The 21,038-nt window shown below is 46.4% G+C and overlaps 1 protein-coding gene and 1 non-coding gene across 3 annotated transcripts in view; one reads left to right on the forward strand and one right to left on the reverse strand.

Annotated features, from left to right (window-relative positions):
* The window catches only part of LOC142565493 (LIM domain-binding protein 2-like), a 398,298-nt gene that overhangs the window by 167,584 nt on the left and 209,676 nt on the right, over window positions 1-21,038 (reverse strand). The window lies entirely within an intron of this gene.
* On the forward strand, window positions 19,680-19,752 carry TRNAT-CGU (transfer RNA threonine (anticodon CGU)). Its single transcript has one exon. It is a non-coding gene; the product is annotated as a tRNA-Thr (tRNA).

A 21,038-nucleotide genomic window follows, 5' to 3' on the forward strand; every position in this document is an offset into this window, starting at 1 on the left:
AGATATATATGCGGTATTCAGGATACACACACGTCTATACAGACGGCTCCAGTACAGCAACCTCTTCCACTTCATCATTCATTATACCGCACCTCAACAAACAAGAATCATTTAAGTTATCTCGTGCGACTTCGTCCACAAAGGCTGAACTGTTCGCAATCCTATGTGCGGTAAAATTTATATTGTCAGTAACAGAAGCGCAAAAATGGGTAATTTTCAGCGATTCACAGGCGGCTCTAACATCACTCTGCAGCACGGGGAAAGCATTCAGCGACAGTATAATTTATGAAACACTTAAAAACCTCACAAAGGCAAGCGAAGCGAAACATGCAATAGCACTCCAGTGGATACCAGGGCATTGCAACATTCCTGGCAACACAGCAGCCGATGAAGCAGCACGACAAGCGCACCTGAAAGATGATACGGCTCCGCTCCCAATATCAAAAAAATGAATTACGCTGCATTATAAGGACAACGTCTGTCAACATGTCTAGAAACACTTGGTTTGACCAGAATTCTAAGAGCTCTGACTTATATCATATTGATCCATTTATTGAATTCAAATTTTCATTGTCATTAGATAGAACTATGGAAACGCTTATTCATCGATTACGGCTAGGCACTGCCTACACAAAGCATTTCTTACACAGAATTGGCCGAGCGGAAACCCCCGAATGTGATTGTGGATTTGTAGATGAAGATATATATCACCTCCTTCTAGATTGCCCACATCACGACACACCAAGATGCCGACTTAAATCAGCGCTAAGTAAATTAGACCGCAGACCTTTCAGTTTAAGGAAACTTTTGGGCCCTTGGCCAACAACGGCCTTGCAGAAGAGCGCTTTAAAAGCACTAAAGACTTTTTTTAAAGACAGTGGCATCGTTGGACGTTATTAGTGCTTTCATTGTTCTGTTCATTTGAATGTCACTCTATATATCCATCTGTTTGGGAATTATGTTATGTTGACTGCTTTGTTGTGACTGTATGTGCTAATATTTTAACACGATGTATATACCACCCGCTCACTACACAACGTGTTATTAGGAGACAGTATCGTTTGTACTTTTGAGACTTTCGGCTACATAAGTGTGAAGACATTTGCCATGTATATTGTATGTACCCGCTGACTCGCTGACTAGAAAATGTGCTATTAGGCGACAGTATCGTTTGTACTATTGAGACTTTCGACTACATAGGTGTGGAGACATAGTGTGCTAAGTGTTATTAGGCGACAGTATCGTTTGTACTTTTGAGACTTTCGACTACGTAGATGTGGAGCCATAGGTGTGCTTGTGTGAAAAGACTATTCGATATGTAACCGTGCACCCTGAATGATGTATGACAGAACCACCCAAGAGATAAGGAGTAGCCGGCGCCTTAAATTGCGCGCCAACATCTCCTTATATCATATGAATAAAAAAAAAAAAAAAAAAGTAGCTGCTGGAGGTGTTATATTGGTTTCATGACAGCCTCATTACACGTAAATATCTAATAAGTACGTTACGATTGTCTCTATATTACGCTCGTAAGATTTCTTTGCAGTCGTCAGCGGGAAATGCCAGCGCTGCCACCTCCAAAGCTGAACTGTAGCTGCCGCTCACTTTCAGAACGCCTAGTACAAAAGAATCTAGTGAAATTGAATATCTGTAGGATTTCTGATACTCTAAACTGAAAAAAAAAAAAACTTGACCATTGGGAGACGCTGCCACGGCTCCACCTGAAAACCGTGGTCTTCGGAGCACTTTGTAACATGTTGCTTTTTCTACGCTATTTCTTTTTCGAGCCGTCGGCCTTGTCATGATACGTTTTCTCTACTACTCACGCAAACTATACACAAAAGTTCGCTCACTAACCAATGCGGAACCTGCGGTCGATGCTAAAAGTGCCTTTCTTTTCAAAAAACCTGCGTGCGCTTGCTGTAGAAAGATAGCAAAGTGGGCGAGTTCGTTACGATTCATCGTACTTTTAGCAACAGCGCAATAGCAACGCGGAAACAAGGAACAAGCACTCCGAAGAAGCAGCGCCGTGTTGCTGTGTTTCTTCCTTTTGTCCTTGTCGCTTTCGCGCTGACCACAAGTACGAGTCATTGCTTTGTTTTAATTAGCAGGGGTAGAAGTAGGGCAGCGCGGATCCCGTAAATGCTTGCTTGGGCGTACAACTGAATAATTTATAATTGTCAGTTGGCTGAGTATGAAAGCTGTATGCGGAGTATGGCAGTATTTGTTTGATTACGCGAGCGTGCAAGCAGTACGCCTGTTTCACTTTCGGTGAAGTTCCGCTGCCGCTGTAAGCCAGCCATTGCCACGTTTTTTCGCCTTTATTCCTTACGCTACGAGGAAATGTGGTTCCAACTTTTTAAGATAAGCCCTCACATTCTCAAAAACGCGCCACTGGGCGCCATAAGAAGCGTGTATGTGTGTGGTGATTCGGAATTTCTGACCCGCCGTGGTTGCTCAGTGGCTATGGTGTTGGGCTGCTGAGCACGAGGTCGCGGGATCGAATCCCGGCCACGGCGGCCGCATATCGATGGGGGCGAAATGCGAAAACACCCGTGTGCTTAGATTTAGGTGCACGTTAAAGAACCCCAGGTGGTCAAAATTTCCGGAGTCCTCCACTACGGCGTACCTCATAATCAGAAAGTGGTTTTGGCACGTAAAACCCCAAATATTATTATCGGAATTTCTGATCGATGGGTCTCGCAGCTATCGCGGCTTCCCGTACACCGTCCGCCATCACAAGCAGACGGAGCTGCACATGCTGCGCGCTGATTGTCTCGTGTTCGCCGGCAAAAGCTCCCACATAGTTGGTCTGATATTTCTTGTGCGCCCGCGGAGAGCGGGCGCACAAGAAAATGGCGGCCGCGCTAGCAGACAACGTGGTTGTCCTCACCCTAAACGGATAGCGGGTGCGCGCGCATCTAGGCAACCTAGTGACGGTTATGCCCGGTAAAATTACTGGACGTTATATTGAGCTGGGCCACGTTGCGTTTGTGTGAGCGGTGAGAGTGCTCGTTGCAGTTTCACGGTAATTGAATCATATTTTGGAAGTGCCTAAACAAACTGTGATCCGTATCGTGTCCATTAACCATCTGGAAACCTCTGGACTCGTGTAACGCCATTAGTTCGCCTTATGTTTCCTGTGATACGCCGGTGTCTTACGTGTACTACAGCGCCCGTCCGAGCTGCCTTTGTTCTCGCCTGTCCGCGTTCGCTCGTGAAATACCTGGTACTGCGGCTTCGAATTATGGTGCGTGGAAGAATTTGTTGAAAGTTGGGCTTTTGTGCGGTGGTGTTCATCGGCAATTCGACAGTGTTCGCGCTGGAAAGAACGTCGTCGCGTGGTGCCTGCGGGACGAAGGAGCGCTTGCTGTTCACATCTTGAAGGTAAGCAGGTCTGACGCTTGCGCGCATTCTCGCAGCTTATGGTTCATGTAGTAAACTTTGTGCAACGACAACAGAGCACTTTCGGAGCGTATGTTGCCCATGTTGTTCTGCCCATTTAGCAAACCGTTTCACGATGGGAGTTTCCGTGAAAATTATTATTTCTTACCGCTTGCTTTCTGCAGTGACGTGCTACCACCGCTGATTGTTGAAACTTAATAGGCAAATATTTACGTAAACGCTGAAAGTTCCTGTTTTCTAGGTAGTTTCCCGGCAAGAAATCCTTCCGTGGATATTATTTCTGCAAATTACATGTGTAATGCATGTAAGTGTGTCGTGGGCATCGCGAGTTCGAACGCGACTGCGGTGTTTTGACAGTGGAGCACCTATTTGCATGTGTGAAGATTATTTTATTGATACAGTTCAGTTTGAAGCCCAGCTTCGCGAGAACCTGTCTGCATTGTTTCTGTTCTTCGTCGTGCTCGCGTATTTCTCTTCTATATTGCACGGCAAATATAGACCGATATTACAACAGCGAAATTTATTTTTAATTGATGCATGCCAATAAGGCGCTCGTTTTCATTAATATTTTCATCTGAAGAACAGGATGTCAGCTCCTGCGATTGTTGTCATAATATGTGGGTTGTAGAACTGCGTAAATAAGGGCTGCGATTTTGTTGCGATGCTTTCCGCTCGATGTTTGCCTCTATTGTAACGCACCGTCCACGGCTGGCTGTACTAGTCAATAACGATGGCGGAATGTCAGTCCGACAACTGAGGAAGAGGAGTAGCATCGGAAAAGGCATCGCTACAAAATCGCGGCCTAGGTTTTAGACCGTTCATAATCGATTCTTTTGATTCACTACATATTTAGGTTTTGGTGATAATTTCCCAGGTAGTCTGGTGTTAGCTGCTGGTTTTATTCCCGCCTGAATTTTACAATATAACAATGTAAGCACATGAGATATAACTACGAGGCATCTGTAAAACAAGCACAGCTTTATGTGTGAGTCTCTTTCTTTCAATTCCACATGACACTGTAAATCACATGTTTGAAGCTTCACATCACAATAAATTAAACCTTTCTTACTGTTGAAGGTTATGCGGATTCTGGAGTCAAGCCTGCGACCTGTAGGAACCTGCTGCACTGCTACATATTGGATCCCACAACGATGCACTTGACCTGCGTGCTTTTACAAGGTGCGTAAGAATCTGTCGCTGCACTTAGTTGTAGGATATGCTTTTGCAATATGCAATCATTTTTTGTGTGTGCCATTTCCAGGATTTCTAGTAGCAGATCACTTGCACAATATCTTGTATTTATCTGGGGAGCCCTCAGTTGAAGCACTGTAACTAAATTTGGTTCTTCTGATACAAATATAAACAAAGCTGGAGTGACTATGCAATATATTCTCTATACAGACTATATTATTCGAGCCAGGTTGCTTTTTTAGAAACATCATTGAGGAGCATGAGGGTGCCTATGAGCCACCCGAGAGAAACAGAAGGCTGTGGTTACCTGAATTATTATGTAGTCACTTCTCGCACTAGTACCTGCACACCTAGATTCTTCCCTTTTCTCGGTCACAATTATGTATTGCATACCATAATTCATCTCCTAAAAATACCCCCATCATGACAAAAAAGTTTGCTGCTCATTAGGTAGCTGCCAAATTCCTAATCACAGTATGAGTGCTCAATTTTTCAAGCAAACAAGCCATTAACCTTTTAATGTGGCAAGTTCAATGTGTGTCCCAAGAGCTTGTCGGCTTCAGGGTGGAAGCCGGTCTCTTTTATATGTAACAGAAATTTCACTCGTTCATAATGTGGTATAGAATGCCGCTGAATCATAAAAGTCAGCGCAGTAAAGTAGTTGCAAGCCCACCATGGTAGCACAGCTGAAAGCGGAGCATTCTCTGTTGCATTGCATTTTTTTCTCCATTTCGCTGCACTTGTTCATTTGATAAGACAAAGCTGGTCCTATGCCGTCATCTATCTCAAATGTGGAGAACCTTTTTTACCTTCTCTTCTTTATTGCTTATCTGCCTAATACACAAGCTTCCAGGGACATGCAAACAATGCGGAGTACTGCCTAGAACTTATGCATGCATCTGTCGTTTGTGGTACCATACGCTCACCACCTTAGATTTTCATTATGTTACATGGAGGCTTGCTTCACGCTCGAGCCACACTGCACTTGGTGCAATTTTGAAACAGCCACTTTTTGACATAGTGTAATTATTTGTTGCACTCTTACTGAATTGATATTTTCTACTGTGAATAATGCGCTCGCGGTGATTGTACGAAAAGGTTTTAACCACCTAAAGACACGGTTTAGGCAGAAAGTCTCCTAAGTAATGCTGTCACACAAAAGTTGTATAACAATGCGCTATGTCGCAAGATCCATACATAACTAAATTTCTGGCTTTCAAGCCCTAGCTTTTCAACATAATTGTGTGTGCAGCAAACATCTTGCTTTTTAACCACTATTCTTGTAGTGACAGACTTTTGTCTGTTTAAAATAAGCGCTCCAATCAGTCTTGCTATCTCTGGTTAATTCCAATGGATTCTTGACTGTTGCTGTAATGGTGGCGGCTTCAAGGCCAACTAGATCTCCCAGCCTCAGCTGAAAGCATGGACACGGTGGTTGTTTCTTTTGATGATTGTTGTACGTGTGACTTGGCAGTTTGGGTTTCAACTTGTACTGGTTTTGATTGTGGTGGGTTAGAGATGAAATGAGAGCTCCTGGCATGTTCTGCACTGCACAATGCGATCCTTTGGCTGGCATCCTGTATCTTAGTTTGTCTTGGACTGCTGTCTGATTTGTTGAGCTGTTGGCCGGATTCTTATGGATACAAAGCTGTATACTGGGCTAGGCAATCATGCCATTGTGCTTATTAGCACCACAAGATATACACAATAATATTGTCAGGCATGCTGAGGCATGTGGGCTGGCGGTATGTAGCACACTAGGGAAAGCACACCAATGATGGCATGGCATGGTAACGCTTTTCGCTTGCACCACTGTGGTGTTATCAGATTAAGGTAGCAACAATGACATCTAGGCTTCCAGTTCCTGCACTTGCAATGCAGATACTAGAGTATGCTATTCGCTGGTAGTGGAAGTTTGCAAAGCATTGATTACATACTAAGCTAGCCCGCCTCCCTTGCGTGCCAGCATCTCACCCGCCTGTTAAACACCACCGCTGAATCTAATAGCAGCATGCAGTTACAGGATGTCAACGCAACTGAAAACTCTTAAATGATACAGCATTGATGGAAGGTATTGCTTAATACAAATGTCGATCGCCTCCCACATTTTGCTCTATGACGAGCACGTGATGAAGTGTAATGCAGTTCGTCTTAGATTAAACAGCATGCAGTTGCAGGATATCAACGCAACTGAAAACTCTTAAAGGATACAGCATTGATGGAATGTATTGCTTAATGCAAATGTCGATCGCCTCCCACATTTTGCTCTATGACGAGCACGTGATGAAGTATAATGCAGTTCGTCTTAGATTAAACACCAGTTAACTCATCATTTTTCTGTTTAGAAAGCATAAGATTGCAATAATGTATTCACATGAAGTTTATTGATAGTGTGTCCAATTTTGATAAAGCCTAAACAACTCGCCACGCGAATAACACCTTTTCATGCTTGTGAAGCAGATGCTGCTACCATTCAGTTTGCTGTAGGTACACATACACAGCATGTTTGCCCGCCACCTTCTGTGGCATGCTGAAGTCAGTAAAGTGTTGTGCTAAACGTTCAGTAGAATGCACACCTGCAGCCTGTAACTGACAATAAAAATGGGTAAGAACTACAAAAACTGAAAATGTGAAAAATGCACAGGATATTGTAATGCCTTTCAATTTGGCATTAGAATGTGTGCTCAACTAACGTTTAACCACAACACCTTATGGCATAGACAGTAGTGTTGCTCGATGGGAGGCCTGTGATATTAGCAAGCTTTCCTGGTAAATATTAGCAAGTTATTGCTCACGGCATAGGGAGGGCCTCAACTTTGGGAACCTCGATGCTTGAGGTAGCACACAAAGGTTTATTGGCCAGTTGCCCACTCCTAAAGTTCATGTAATACTTAGCAGCTGCTGCAATAATGTTTAAAATAATTTGTGAGCAGTTTTATACCTGAGTGGAATGGCAGATAACAGCGCTCAAACAACAATTAGTTAAAAGCTTGTTCGTTGCCCTGATCTTTATATGTGCTATTTCTGACTGCTGCAAGTTTCTTAGCTGTGTGCATACAGGCCAAGCTGTTCTTGCTTATATGAATATTTTTGAATAAGTGAAAAATATTTCCTTTTGTTTTGTTTTTCAGGTGCCCTGTGAGCTCTCATTCAAGCACCGCATTGCAGAGGTCTGCTGTGAGCAGACGTGGCAAATTGAAGTAACATACAGATAGTCCAATAAACTGCTCGTAATTTCAGACAAACCTTTACAAAGTACAGTGAAAACTTTCTTTTAAAAGTACAAACACCAATACAGCCTGATCTTTCCATCCAAACATTACATTATATATTAGTAAGCAAGACATAACTAGAACAGCAGCAGCACTGCAGTGAGGAACGTACAATCATATTCCAAGTGTTACACTGAAATATTCTATGAAGTCTAATTAGTTTGTAATTTTAGAACAAGTTAGCATAAATTTCTGTGCCATAGCAGTGTTCTAACCTGTATGCTGCATCTTGTAGGGAACAGTGACCTTGCAATCTTCATCTATGCATGTCTACATAAAATACAGGATTTACCCACTGGGGCCACATAAAGGATGAATAAAGGTGGAACACACGAAGGAAACATAAAAGCAGTGGCCAAATTTCAACATGGAGGAAACATAAAGGACGGTAACATAAAGGATACACAAAGGAAAGACACATGAAGGAAACATAAAAGCAGTGGCCAAATTTCAACATGGAGGAAACATAAAGTACGGTAACATAAGGGATACATAAAGGGAGGACACATGAAGGAAACATAAAAGCAGTGGCCAAATTTCAACATGGAGGAAACATAAAGGACGTTTCCTCATGTGACCTCAAGGAAACATACAGTAAACATAAAGGACATAACCATTTTCATAAGGGAAAGCCTCCAGCACATTGCTGTGTGTGTGTTTGCGCCGTTTATTGTAGGCCACTGACTCGAGACAGTTTGCGCGGGGCTTGCATTGTCAGATCGACTGTCATCAGTCACTGGTTCACCTCACTTTACGATTGAATTCCACGGTTCCCTTGTGTCAAAGACTACGCGCCACTCCAAGCGAGCTTCAGCAGTCTTCAAACTGCAAATAGATGGCGTGTCTTACCGCTTAGCGTGGCCTATTGGTCCAGCAATCCGTCGCCCTCGCTGCAGGCAGTGCGACTAGCGGTGGCTTGTCAATAAGGAAGCATCTCGCCCAAACGCAAATTGTCTCGACCCGAAGACGCCCGGTAACATGGTCCAAACAGACTCTGCACCTTGAAGAAGGTGCAAATCAGGCGAGCGCGAAGTACGGAAGACAGAACAGCACGGGAGCTGATAACCTGGGGACGATGACGAAGAGACACCGTACAAGGACCCACTGCACCAAAGCACCGCACTATACCGGCTTCTGTAGAAAAAATAGGTTGTACTGAAGACTCTGGGCACGGTGCTGCGTGAAAGAAGACGACGACAAGAAGCGCTTGCTTGCCCGCTTCGCCATGCACCGACCGACTTGTTTCGGTCTAGCGCTGCAGGGCTACAAGTGCTGCGAAGAAACCCTTCCCCCCCCCCCCCTATATTTGGTGGAGGTGCTTGGTTTCTCTTCCACATGCTGGAACTCCGCAGTCGGACGCTACCACCAGCTACTGAAATGGATGATCTAGGACCGTCCCAGGCTGCTGCTCCCGTATACCCACGGCCATGTCTGCCCTGCAGGTGTCATCCGGCAGCGCGACCCTGCTATATTTAGCGGTACAGACGACCACGACGTGGAAGACCGGCTCGCCGAATCTGATCACGTAAGTGCCTGTAATAAGTGCGACGACCGTGCCAAGCTAACTAATCTGATCTTTGACTTGACGGACGTGGCAAACCTATGGTTCCGCAATCATGAATCCGATCTTACCACCTGGTCGGCTTTCACGACAACTTTGGCACAGGTCTTCGGACGTTCCGCCGTTCGCCGGCTTCGTGCTGAGCAGCGCTTGCGTGGTCGAACTCAACGCATGGACGAGAACTCCACAAGTTAAATCGTGAAATAATTTTGGGAGTTTTACGTGCCGGAACCGTGATTTGATTATGAGGCACACCGCATTACCTCCGGATTAAACTTGACCAGGTGAGTTTCCTTATTGTGCACCTAAATACAAGTACAGGAGCGTTTTTTGCATTTCGCCCCCATTGAAATGCGTCCGCCGCGGCCCGGAATCGAACCCAAGATTACGCACGTCTTCTTATACATTGCGCTCATTTAGCCTGCATTACGATGCCTTCGCGAAGCCTCAAACGTCTCGCCAAGCACCAAGTTTCTTGAGACTTCTTCGCATTGTTCACGCACACTCCATCCAGGTATTAAGTGGGCTGAGGGCTCGACTATATAAATTCGGTGAAGCATATTTCAGTGGCTCGGTCACTGAAACTAATTCGCACCTCCTTCCAACACCTCCTTCCAGGACATTTGAAAGGAGTCATATATCTTTTTTTCTTTCAGTGATGACTCCTTACAAAGAAAAAAATAAAGAGCATAAACCATTCGGGAAGGCTTACTTGGTACGTCAACCACCACACGGCCTAACATTTACATCGGAAACATTTAAACCACATGCACGTTACGGTTTTCTGCGATAATCGTGCGAACGTCAAGTGCCTCTACGAAAAGGGCACCGTCGAAGGCACTTCTATAATAGACAAGCAGGCAGTTTGGTAGACAACCGCCCTCGTGGATGTTGGCCGCAGTGAATGTGAACCAGGGAGGAGTGCTCTCGACGTGGAGCCGTGCTCGTGCCGCATATCGCCGCGAACATGCAAGCCCCCTCCCGGAGCTCTCAAAATGCGTCACAACAGACTGCGCTTCGGTGTCCGAACTCTGTGGTCACAGCGGGAAGTAACAGCTGCAGCTTGTGGCCAGTCGCCACTTATTGACCGCCGTACAGGGACTGTCGACAGTGAATGTGGTCCCTCCCCCAACAACTGGGATCTCTTTTTTTCCCCTATTATACGCCTTCTGCATATGCACACGGAAGGTCCTTGTCATACCGTACGTGAAACCAAGGTTCATTCCTAGACCACAACAGCACCCACGGCCCTGGTACGCCACCCTTGCGAAGCGCCAGAAAAGAAATTCGAAAAGACCGAGAAAGAGACGCAAGCAAGAAAACGTACGAACACCGGCTGGTTAACATGGCGACAGCGACACTCTGGGTATGCCCAGCCGAGTTCACGCAATTGTACACCGCGCAACCATTTCAAAGCGGCGGGCCAGGGAAAGGAGGGATCCGGGATACGGGGTGGGGAACGGAGTGGGATAAAAGAAATAAAGCGGGAAAAAGAAAACACAGCCTGGCGAGAAAATATAACGAGCGCAGAGGAGGGGAGGGCCCGAGGCGACGCGCCGGCCCGCCTTTATTTCCCCCCGCTCCCGCACCCCCTGGCGGACCATCCGCGCAGCTCGGGAACGACTGGCTGCGCGCGATATCAAAGGCGGCGAGCACAAAGTGAGAATACGGGAACGCCACGGGGCAAGCGAGGACACGGGACGAGAAAGCGGCGAGACATAAATAACGAAAACAGGGCCGCCTCCCGAGCCCCCGTCTCGGGCTTCCGCTGGATGGCGCCCCACAAAAGAATTCCCGCAACCGCCTCGGCCCCTTCGGCGGCTGTGCCGCGTAGAGCGGAAAAGGGCAAACACATAAATAAGTACTGATGAAAAAAAAAAGAAACACGCCTCCCCACCAAAAAGAAATGTAAAAGAGGAGACGACGGAAGGGGAGACGAAAAAAAAAAAAGAAAGTGGGGAAAAGAGCGGGAGATGAATCAGGTTTAAAGGAAAGACAAGAAAAGTGCCAGCCGGGAGGGTGAAGAAAAAAAAAAAAAAGGCCGCTCGTTTTCGAGACGAGCGGCGAGTCGAAAGCCGTGCCGCAAGCCTCCGCTGATTGCGAGCATGAAGCAATGCGGCGGGGACAATTTTTCGGCCGACGCGACAATTTCGCCGCTGGACATGTGAGGGCCCTACTTGAGGCGCGAGCACTATGGGGCCCGGTAGAAATTGGGCAGGCGTCAGGAGACGCGTCCAAGCCAGATACCGCTGCTGCGGGGCCAATAGACACAGAATGCAGGGGAAGGGCGGTGTCCATTCGGGTTTGAGCGACGTTCTTATGTTAACGTTCGCTGCTTACAAGCGTCAATTGTTTTCTTTGTAAAACGCTGCTCAGGCTTTCGGAATATGTGTAACAGTAGTGAGTTTCTTTCAGAAATTGATGAACGGATGTTAACCGCACACTGGCCCAGTTTACACACGATTTAGATAAGAAGGTAGCATTCCTGAGTGCATATCTTGCGTCTTGTTCCGGCGCGGGCCTGGCCTGCTACTTCTCATTCTCAGCAATTTTATCCAGTGAGTGAAGTCTTCTGTAATAAGGAACAATATGATTTCTAAAGAACAGCTTTCCCACGGCGGCCGCATTTCGATGGGGGCGAAATGCGAAAACACCCGTGTACTTAGATTTAGGGTGCACGTTAAAGAACCCCAGGTGGTCGAAATTTCCGGAGTCCTCCACTACGGCGTGCCTCATAATCAGAAAGTGGTTTTGGCACGTAAAAGCCCATAATAATAAAAACAGCTTTCTTTGTCTACTTCCCTCACTTTCAGGGAGGGTGCTAGCTGGCGCAGTCTTGCCGCGCAGACAGGACTTGGGTCACTAGGAACGTGCAACTAGGCAGGCCTTGCGTTATTTGGTGTGTAGCCGAACAGACAAGCAGAACAAGGCGCAAGAAGTGAAGTGGGTCCCAGGACAATGAAGTTGTCAGCAGAAGCAGCCGAGTGTGGAGAAAGAAGTGAACAGAACATTATCATGTATTATGTATCGCATTTAGTTGTACAGGGTTTAATTATTCGCATCACTAAAGCTTCGCTTGAAATAGACTCGGCAACATGTGCGTGGGATCTGCATAATTATTTACAGACATTTTTAAGACGTTCTCGAAGCAATATTATGGCTTCAACGTCATGTGAAACGAAAGAATGCCATGTAATACCGATGGAAGCCGAAGGGGGAGTGATTTGTCGCCAATGTCAAACTGGCCGAGCATCCTTGTACGCATGGGCCTAGATAGTAATAGGTGTCAAAAGACATCCGCGAAGCACGTTTACAACGTGCATCATCTCGACTGTCTCTGTCACGAAATGTCAGGAATCATCGGCCACAGCAAGAGAGAGAAATGATGCATAGAAAAGTAGGGAGGTCATCCAGCAGTGCTGATTGGATACCTTGCGTGGGGGGAAGGGAAGAGAAAGAGAGGGGGAGCACGAATAAAATAAACCGCGGACACATTCATGCGGTAGCAGGCGGCGTTCTTGTAAGTCTACATCATACATACCATAAGCCTCAGAAACTTGAGCAAGGGCAAATATAGCCTTCTGCGCGGAGTTCTTCGGGAGCACTAACCTAGAACATAGTTCATTTATTTATTTATTTATTTATTTATTTATTTAGATAGCGGACGACTGCGCAGTCTCGTTAACGTGCGTCGTCCCCGGATCTGCAGCTACGCATACCGCCTGTGTTACGACGCGAACAGACCATGTTGCGCCGCTTATGGTTCGCGGCGTCGCATTGACCGACTATGTCGGCCTCAATGGAATGGCTGACAGCCCCACGTGCACATGCGGCGCATGCAGCTGCGACGAGACACGCGCACACTTTATCTGTGTCTGCCCGTTCTATAGAGGCGAGAGGCAAATGGTGTTCGCAGCAAGGAAGCCGTTATTATTATCCGTGTCACAAGATTCGAAGAGGCACTGCGCAAAGGTTATGTCTCAGTGCCACATTTACGAAGCCCCGCATTCAGCGCATATCCGTTAGTTTCATAAGGCTTCATGAAGTAAGTCGCCTGTAGGAATGCGGGATACCGCTCTGCCACTTGTTGGAGTCCTTCTGTCACACTTCAGCACAAGCAAATAATCGATTCTTCTAGCACCACTTTTTACCTTAAAGAGAAAAAGTCAGGAGAAAAATCATGCTTTGCGAAAAAGCCCTCACGTGCTTGTGACAAAGAGAAGCGTCAAAATTTGACTCGAAAAAAGCAAACTATATTTTTACCGCAGCAGCGGTCTTTCTGGAGGTCTCCCGCATACTTCCATTCAAGGAAATTACGTCACCACCTAATATGGCTCCACACAGGACAGCACGCATATATTGAGTCCGCGTATACCGTGTAGACTCGTGTAAGGGCCGCACCCGGGTAGGGCTGCACCCCCAACTTGTCAGCCCAAAATTTTGAGCAAAAAAAAAGTTCCAACGGAGAAGCAATCGCGTTCGGTGGCTCAATACCGCGCGCGCACTTCGGCGAATTTTCGCACCCTGCGTATTTCCGCGTGCCACTACTAGATGGCGATATATGCGCATTGACCTGTTGTGCAATGGTACATCCGGGGATCAGGGGTGTTCACAAGTCAAGGCTGCGCCGGCACCATTTTCACCAAAAGGTACAGTCCCGTGTAAGGGCCGCATCTCATCAAAATTGTGAAAAGAAGTGCGGGCCTTACACGAGTCTACACGGCATACGTATCTCCATATGTACCATCCCTACAGAAGCGCCGGTCACCGGCTCTGTTCTCTACGTAACTATGCAACGCAACAAGAAACGCTACCCAAATATCCTCACCGCAATTGGATTGGATTGGAGCCAACTTTATTTATGCCTGCAGTTGGGCGCTCGCGCGCCCCGACGAGGGCCTACGTCATCTACGAAGTCGCCGTTACTCGGCGCAGGTCTCCGCTCGCCGTTGCCGGCTCGCTGGGTCCCTGCCTTTCGAGCGCCTCGAAGATCTGCTGGACGGCCCAGAGCTGTTCGTCACGGTCGTAGCTCTTCGCGGCTGCCTCGAGCCGCGGTGGGAGCGTTCTTGATTTTGCTTCTTCTGGATTTTTTAACGCAGTCCCACAAGTTGTGCATGTAGTCTGCGGTCTCCCTTCGGCAGACTCTGCACTTATCGGTAGGATATTCCTTTAATGAACAGCGCGTGTTGATTTCTTTAGCGCTTTCTCCCATTTTAAAGCGAATAGTTTTCACTGGCTCTTTCGCTCATTTTCCTACTAGGACTATCTCCACTAAAGACACTTGCTCTCGCACAACCGAGTTGAGGGGTGCCTTCGCCGGCGAACGCCAACGCGCGAGAGCTTTGTGGCGTCTGAAGCTGTTTCTCGTAGCTGGGTTTTAATATTTGTGTTTCAGGCAACAGAGGAAAGAGAACAAGGGCTGCTCCATGTTTTCGTTTCGCATGAAAAAGCCCGCACGCGCGTCTAGGCGCGCGAAGATGCTTGGGTCGATGGTGGAGCACGCTGTCGTTTCTCTGGCGCCATGAGCTGACGGCGTGTTGGTGGAAGTCCGCTGCGCGTTTTATGTCTAGATGCGCCGAAATGCACTCTTGTTCCATAGGCAATACACATTATATTCAATGCCCTATATGCTTGCAAACGTATTTCTTATTACTTTCCCTTTTTCCAATATGGCACTCAGCGGCCGCAGCTTGTGCGGTAAGCTAGTTTGGTTGAGAAATCATGTAGTCCTTTTTTTTTTTGCTTCTTTAAGATACGATACACGATTGTGCACATAACAAGTTAATTTGGGGAAACCAACGACGCAGTTACAATGCTTTGTTTACAGTGTACTCTTTAACATAATCGTAATAAAATCAGTTTCGTGCTCATGGGCCCGTATTCAAAGAATAATCTTGCGCTAAATCTGTTCGTAGGAGCAGGTGCATCCAATCGTGAAGAAAGACATATCATTAGAAAAGGTAGCCGGCTAATGACAAACAGCACTAACCTTCGAATAGCTTTGTGAATACGGTCCCCGATCCATGCGGTAGAGCAAAAAAAGAAAAACAATATCCCCACCTTGATCTCAGATATTTAGCGAGAGTCGTGCCTTGTTTGAAGTGTGTAAATTTCGTTAAAACGGCCGCCGAAAATGGCACCAAAACTGTTACTGGTTGCCATAAAAGGCACACGACAGAGCGTACCACCACCACCCTTAGAATGTGTGCTTCATATCTAAATAAAAAGTTACTGGCTCTCCCGTAATCGAGAATACATGTAAGCATGAACTGGCAACCGGCAAAGCAGATTGGTTGCAGATGATACTAGCCCCAATCTTAAAGTGGGTGTAGCGGATGTTCGAAACTGCACACCACGCTGCCCAGGTAGAAGAAAAGCGTCTGAGGGAGGCGCATCGTGGCGCCATCTCTTGAGGCGACACAAAACCCGCGCCGCGGAACTCGCAGACCGCTGGCGTTCAAAAAAGCACAGGCAACCGTGTCTCAGCGCCAAAAGATGACAATGAAGTGTATGGTGCACTGTATGTGCCTTTTGAACGTCGCTACTGGAAAGGACAAATGAAGCTTCAGCGTACTAGAAGTTACAGCTTGAGGATATTGTGAACAAACATTAGGAAGAACTCGGAGCCATTATGTTTTGTAATTTGTTTGGGCAGTAACTAGCGTATGTAATGCGGTCCTGTACAAAGGGTTTCAATGGGGGCCAGAGACGGCATTTTCTTAAGTATGGACTGGTCGCCCGGATGTTCTCGTTTGAGTGCCCGGCTAACGGATCTGGCTTTTGGCTCAAGGTCACATGAAGGTCACCGACAACGGGAGTTAAAAGCATTTCAGGCTTAAAATATTATACACATACTGTACGTAACTTTATACAAACCAACTTAAAAGGCTCTAGAAAGAGCAGGAGGTCGTGTTCTCGTCATTGAGCGCCGAAAAGTTATGCAGTTAGTGATCAATACTGCTGCGATGAATGACAAAATTCCATGCAACCGGCTTTTTGATATAAGATCATGCATCGAAATAACCACCCATGAATAACCACAACCTCTGATTTACGTGTTAGAGTGAAAGAAAATAAAGACCGAGTTGAGATACAGTATTCGATCAAGCACGACGACGATCTTCGTCAGTGCGCGAGCACGCAATTCTCTATACTTAGCATCAAACGCGTAAGGGGCGTAAATGATATTAACTACTAGAGTTAGCTCCTTTTCATATTTTTCCCTTCACATTCCTCACCGGAAGACTGGACATATGTGACGTTGCCTAAGCTAGCAGGACAGAGTCAGTATACACGTTTTCATGAAACGAATGCAAGGCCGCGGCAACAGATTCCGAAACTGACTGCGTGAGACATACTGGAAGTGAAGTCGGTTGAGACTGGAGCACGCAACTGCCACGTGAGAACAAGCTTTCGGATTGTACAGCAAATTGCAGCTCGGCACAGCGTAGCAAAACTACTTGAGGCACGGTTCAAGCACCATGTGTCTATATAGCGGCACTTGAAGGTTGTGAACAGGTCCATATATAAGGGCTGCAATCTTGGAGCGTGCCACATTCAGCCAAGGGCATATACGTGGCCAAATGTGCGCGTAAGTCGGGAAACTCTGATAGCTAGCCCAAGCGTCGACAGGCAGCGCTCACAATGACTGCATGTATGTACGTTTATCAAATTCATTCGCAGTGTCTGCATCCGTTTTGATAATCCCGCATTCGTGTTACGAGCGGCACACTCGCTATCTTTTTTATGGGCTCATCTTGAAATTGAGTTCTGTTGCAAGCGGAACATTGCGCTGCGCCTTTCTACTTGTGCGTGCGTCTTGGTTTAATGATAATTATATACTCCAGTTCTTTATTCTAGATCAAAATTTCATACTTTACCCGCAACCCAAGTGCAGAAGGCAAGTGGAATGCTACGAAGTAGACAACGAAAAGTCACTCCGAAGCATATCTTTATAATCACTTGGGCCACAACATTCAGGCCACAAGTAGGGCCGACTATCCCAAATCATAGGTAAGGAAAAGATAATGAAAGCACCAAACACTGTCAAAAGTATATAACGAAATTGGAACACTGACCGAGCAAGTCCGTAGACCACGAATAAAAAAAATCAAATCCCATTTGTTAAAGAAAGATGGTTGAACGCAAATTTTCCCCCCAATACGAACTGAATCAAAGTCCAAAGCCAACAACCACGCAACGAACCCAAGAAATGCTGAGCGACCCGATGCTATGCGTATGCGATTTCATTGCTTGTTTAGGATTGTATTTTTTAAACGTTGAACTTGAAAGAATACACATTTCGTTAAGTTGCACAGCCTTTATTTTAGATCATGTCGCGTTGATTACACACACACACTCACACTTTCACGGACGACTCTACACTTGCACAGTATTGCCTTGTGATCGCTGTGGTAGACGGTCAGAGGCTCTGCCATCGTCACGTAATACCGCCTGCTTGCAAACGTGAGATCAACGCAGCAACGGTGTTGCGTCGTGGGTCTCTGTAGCGTCTTCAGTTTCAACGAGTAACAATCTAGCATAAAACTTTCGATTTATTTGCCGTGCTGTTTCGCTACATCGATGTTAAGGTCACCGCACACGAGGATTGGCGTACTGTGTGGCTTTAAGGTCTTCATCGTTTCTGCCAGGAACGTTTCCGCGTCACAACGAGACTTGTTCGGTCTGATTTACACGCTGACGATCACAAGACCAGCATGCATCTCGACTGCACAAGCGTCCTCCACATGGCTTCTGCATGCCGTTGCCGATACACGGGATCGACCTTACGGGCCCGATCGCGCTCGCGCTTACGTTCGCGTACGGCAGGCTCTTCTGCCGTGCGTTGCACCCGCGACCTATACCTATGGTGACGGCCGGGAATGCATTGCGCGACGCGCGTAATGCAATGCAGATATATACAGTTCGTCTGGGTAGCGTGGCGTTCAGCAATCTTTCTTAAGAAAGGGGCCTTGATTTTTTTTCCCCAGATCCTAAAACGAACCCGTGTTCACGCCCACTTGCTGTCTCCGATAAGCAGGGAAGCTCAGTTAATCGCGACAGGGGTGGTGTCATGCCTAGCAGACGCAGCTTGCGCTTCCAGTGAACTTTGTGCGCATGCGCTACTTTTGTTGAGCTCGTCGCTTCGCGCCCTTATCAGGCACTGACCGGCCGGCCAGTCGACGCTGGCGCGGTACTGCGAATGTAAACTGCATAGTGTTCTACGCAGATGTGTAAGTTGGCTTTCCTGCAGTGCGTTTTCGGCGCTCAGGGACGAATCAGTGAGACTTAGAAAGCTTCGGTTTAGGAAGCGTTATTAAGTTTTCGGAACGTAAACTGCGAAAGCAGGCTCCCTTTTACGGCATCCCGCTCATGATTAAGTTTTATACGTACACGCGTATTCGCGCTCACGCTCATAGCTGAAGGGAACAGCTGAGAGAAAACGCGCGCACGCACGCACGCACATCACAATCGCGAGACGGCAGGTTTCAAGATGGCTGCAGACCAATGCAAATTTCTCTCAGATCGTATTCGTTTTACGTAATCTTCCACGAGCTCTTATGCGAAAGGGCAGGACGCCCGATTCCAAGTAATCTTCAGCGGCGTGCTGTCACGCATACCCAGGTATTTTGGACATTGCCCCCTACGCCTATCTATCCAACTTCATCGCAGTGCGCCAGCGTATCTCAATGGGCAGCATATGATATGATTATATCATATATATATATATATATATATATATATATATATATATATATATATATATATATATATATATATAAACGAGAAGAAAGGGCGTTAACCGAGGCGCCCTATTTTTATTAGTCGTATCACAAGAAGCCAACAAACACTGAAACCAAGGGAAACATAGGGGAATCACTTGTGCTTAAAAAATGAAATAAGGAAACCATAAATTAATGGAAATGAAAGTAGATGAAGAAACAACTTGCCAGAGGTGGGGAACGATCCCACAACCTTCGCATTACGCGTGCGATGCTCTACCAATTGAGCTACCGCAGCGCCGTTTCCCCATCCACTTTCTTGGGTATTCATGTTTCTTAGTGGAACCCTGGGAGTGTTAGCCAGCGCCGGTTGCCTTCACCCAAAAAAATGATCACGTTCTCGTGACGCCTGCGGCAGAAAGGATGTTCCACATCCACCGCCAATGTTTGTGAGTGGTGGCGCTGGCTAACACTCCCAGGGTTCTACTAGTACACATAAATACCCAAGAAAAAGGATAGGGAAACGGCGCCGCGGTAGCTCAATTGGTAGAGCATCGCACGCGTAATGCGAAGGTTGTGGGATCGTTCCCCACCTGTGGCAAGTTGTTTTTCATCCACTTTCATTTCCATTAATTTACCGTTTCTTTATTTCATTTATTAAGCAGAAGTAATTTCCCTTATGTTGTTCTTGGTGTCAGCGTTTGTTGGCTTCTCATCATATGACTATATATATATATATATATATATATATATATATATATATATATATATATATATATATATATATTTGACAAGGCCGCCTGAATTTCCACAACTTTCAGTTGGCATCGTCGAGAGTGTACGCCCTTCTAATAACATGTACATTGCTTTTTCCTAACTTTCCTGCAGCGTTACAGCAGCGTTTTAATTCTGACCAAAACACTAACACAGCAAACACGCTAAGACTAAGTGCCGTAGATACGTACGTTATTAAAAGGGCGCGTGCCCTCTCGACGTTGCTAAAAAAGTTGTCGAAATTCGGGCCACCTTATGAAACATCCTTTTTTTGAAAATGCTGCCCACGGAATTACGCGAGTGCACTGCGCCGAAGCTGGAGAGATGGCAATTTCCAAAATTCCTGGTCATTGTTCATATTTTTTGCAACATGCTCGATGGTGGTACGTTATCAGCTTGGGACTCTTTCGTGCTCACGGACCTGCGGTGCAGTTTTAAGCCATACATTGGGCATAGTACATCATCCTGAGTGAGGATGCTCGCAGTCATTCAATCAGTGTAGGTCACCGTCGGCAGCATCAAAAAACGACGAAGAGAGCATCTTACCAGGCCGCGTTGAGTACTTCGCCTAACCTCCGTGCATTGGGGGCACGTTAAAGGTCCCCAAGTGGTCGAAATTTCTGCAGTGCCCCACTGCGGCGTGCCTCATAACGAAACCGTGCTTTTGGCACGTAAAACCCCACAATTTAATTTTTAACTTCACCTAAGGGACTTCAATCAAACACGAGGCGAACACTCACCTGTCGAATCAGATTATGTCCGATCTCAGTCAAGCACGTTATGTAAACTATGATCCCGCACCGATTTTCCAAATAGCTCAGGACAGTGGTACTGGCAGGCGACCGAGCGGGTCGGAGCGAGGGCCAAAACGTCGCGATGTCCTACTCCCATGTGACGACGTTCTGCGACATGGCGTCACGACACACGCACCTTCAAAGAAGCTAAACCGAAACTGGCTCGTAGGAAAAGCTATCACAGTAAATTATTTAGGGCGACCTGAGGCTTGCCGGTTTCTTTTTTCCCTGGGATGTTGAACTAGAGGAACTTGATTTAATTAATGCAAAAAAAAATAATTCAACGACGATTACGATACTCCCTAACGGCAAATTTGAG

Source organism: Dermacentor variabilis, chromosome 1, assembly GCF_050947875.1.
Source record: "Dermacentor variabilis isolate Ectoservices chromosome 1, ASM5094787v1, whole genome shotgun sequence".
Classification (NCBI taxonomy): Eukaryota; Metazoa; Arthropoda; class Arachnida; order Ixodida; family Ixodidae; genus Dermacentor; species Dermacentor variabilis.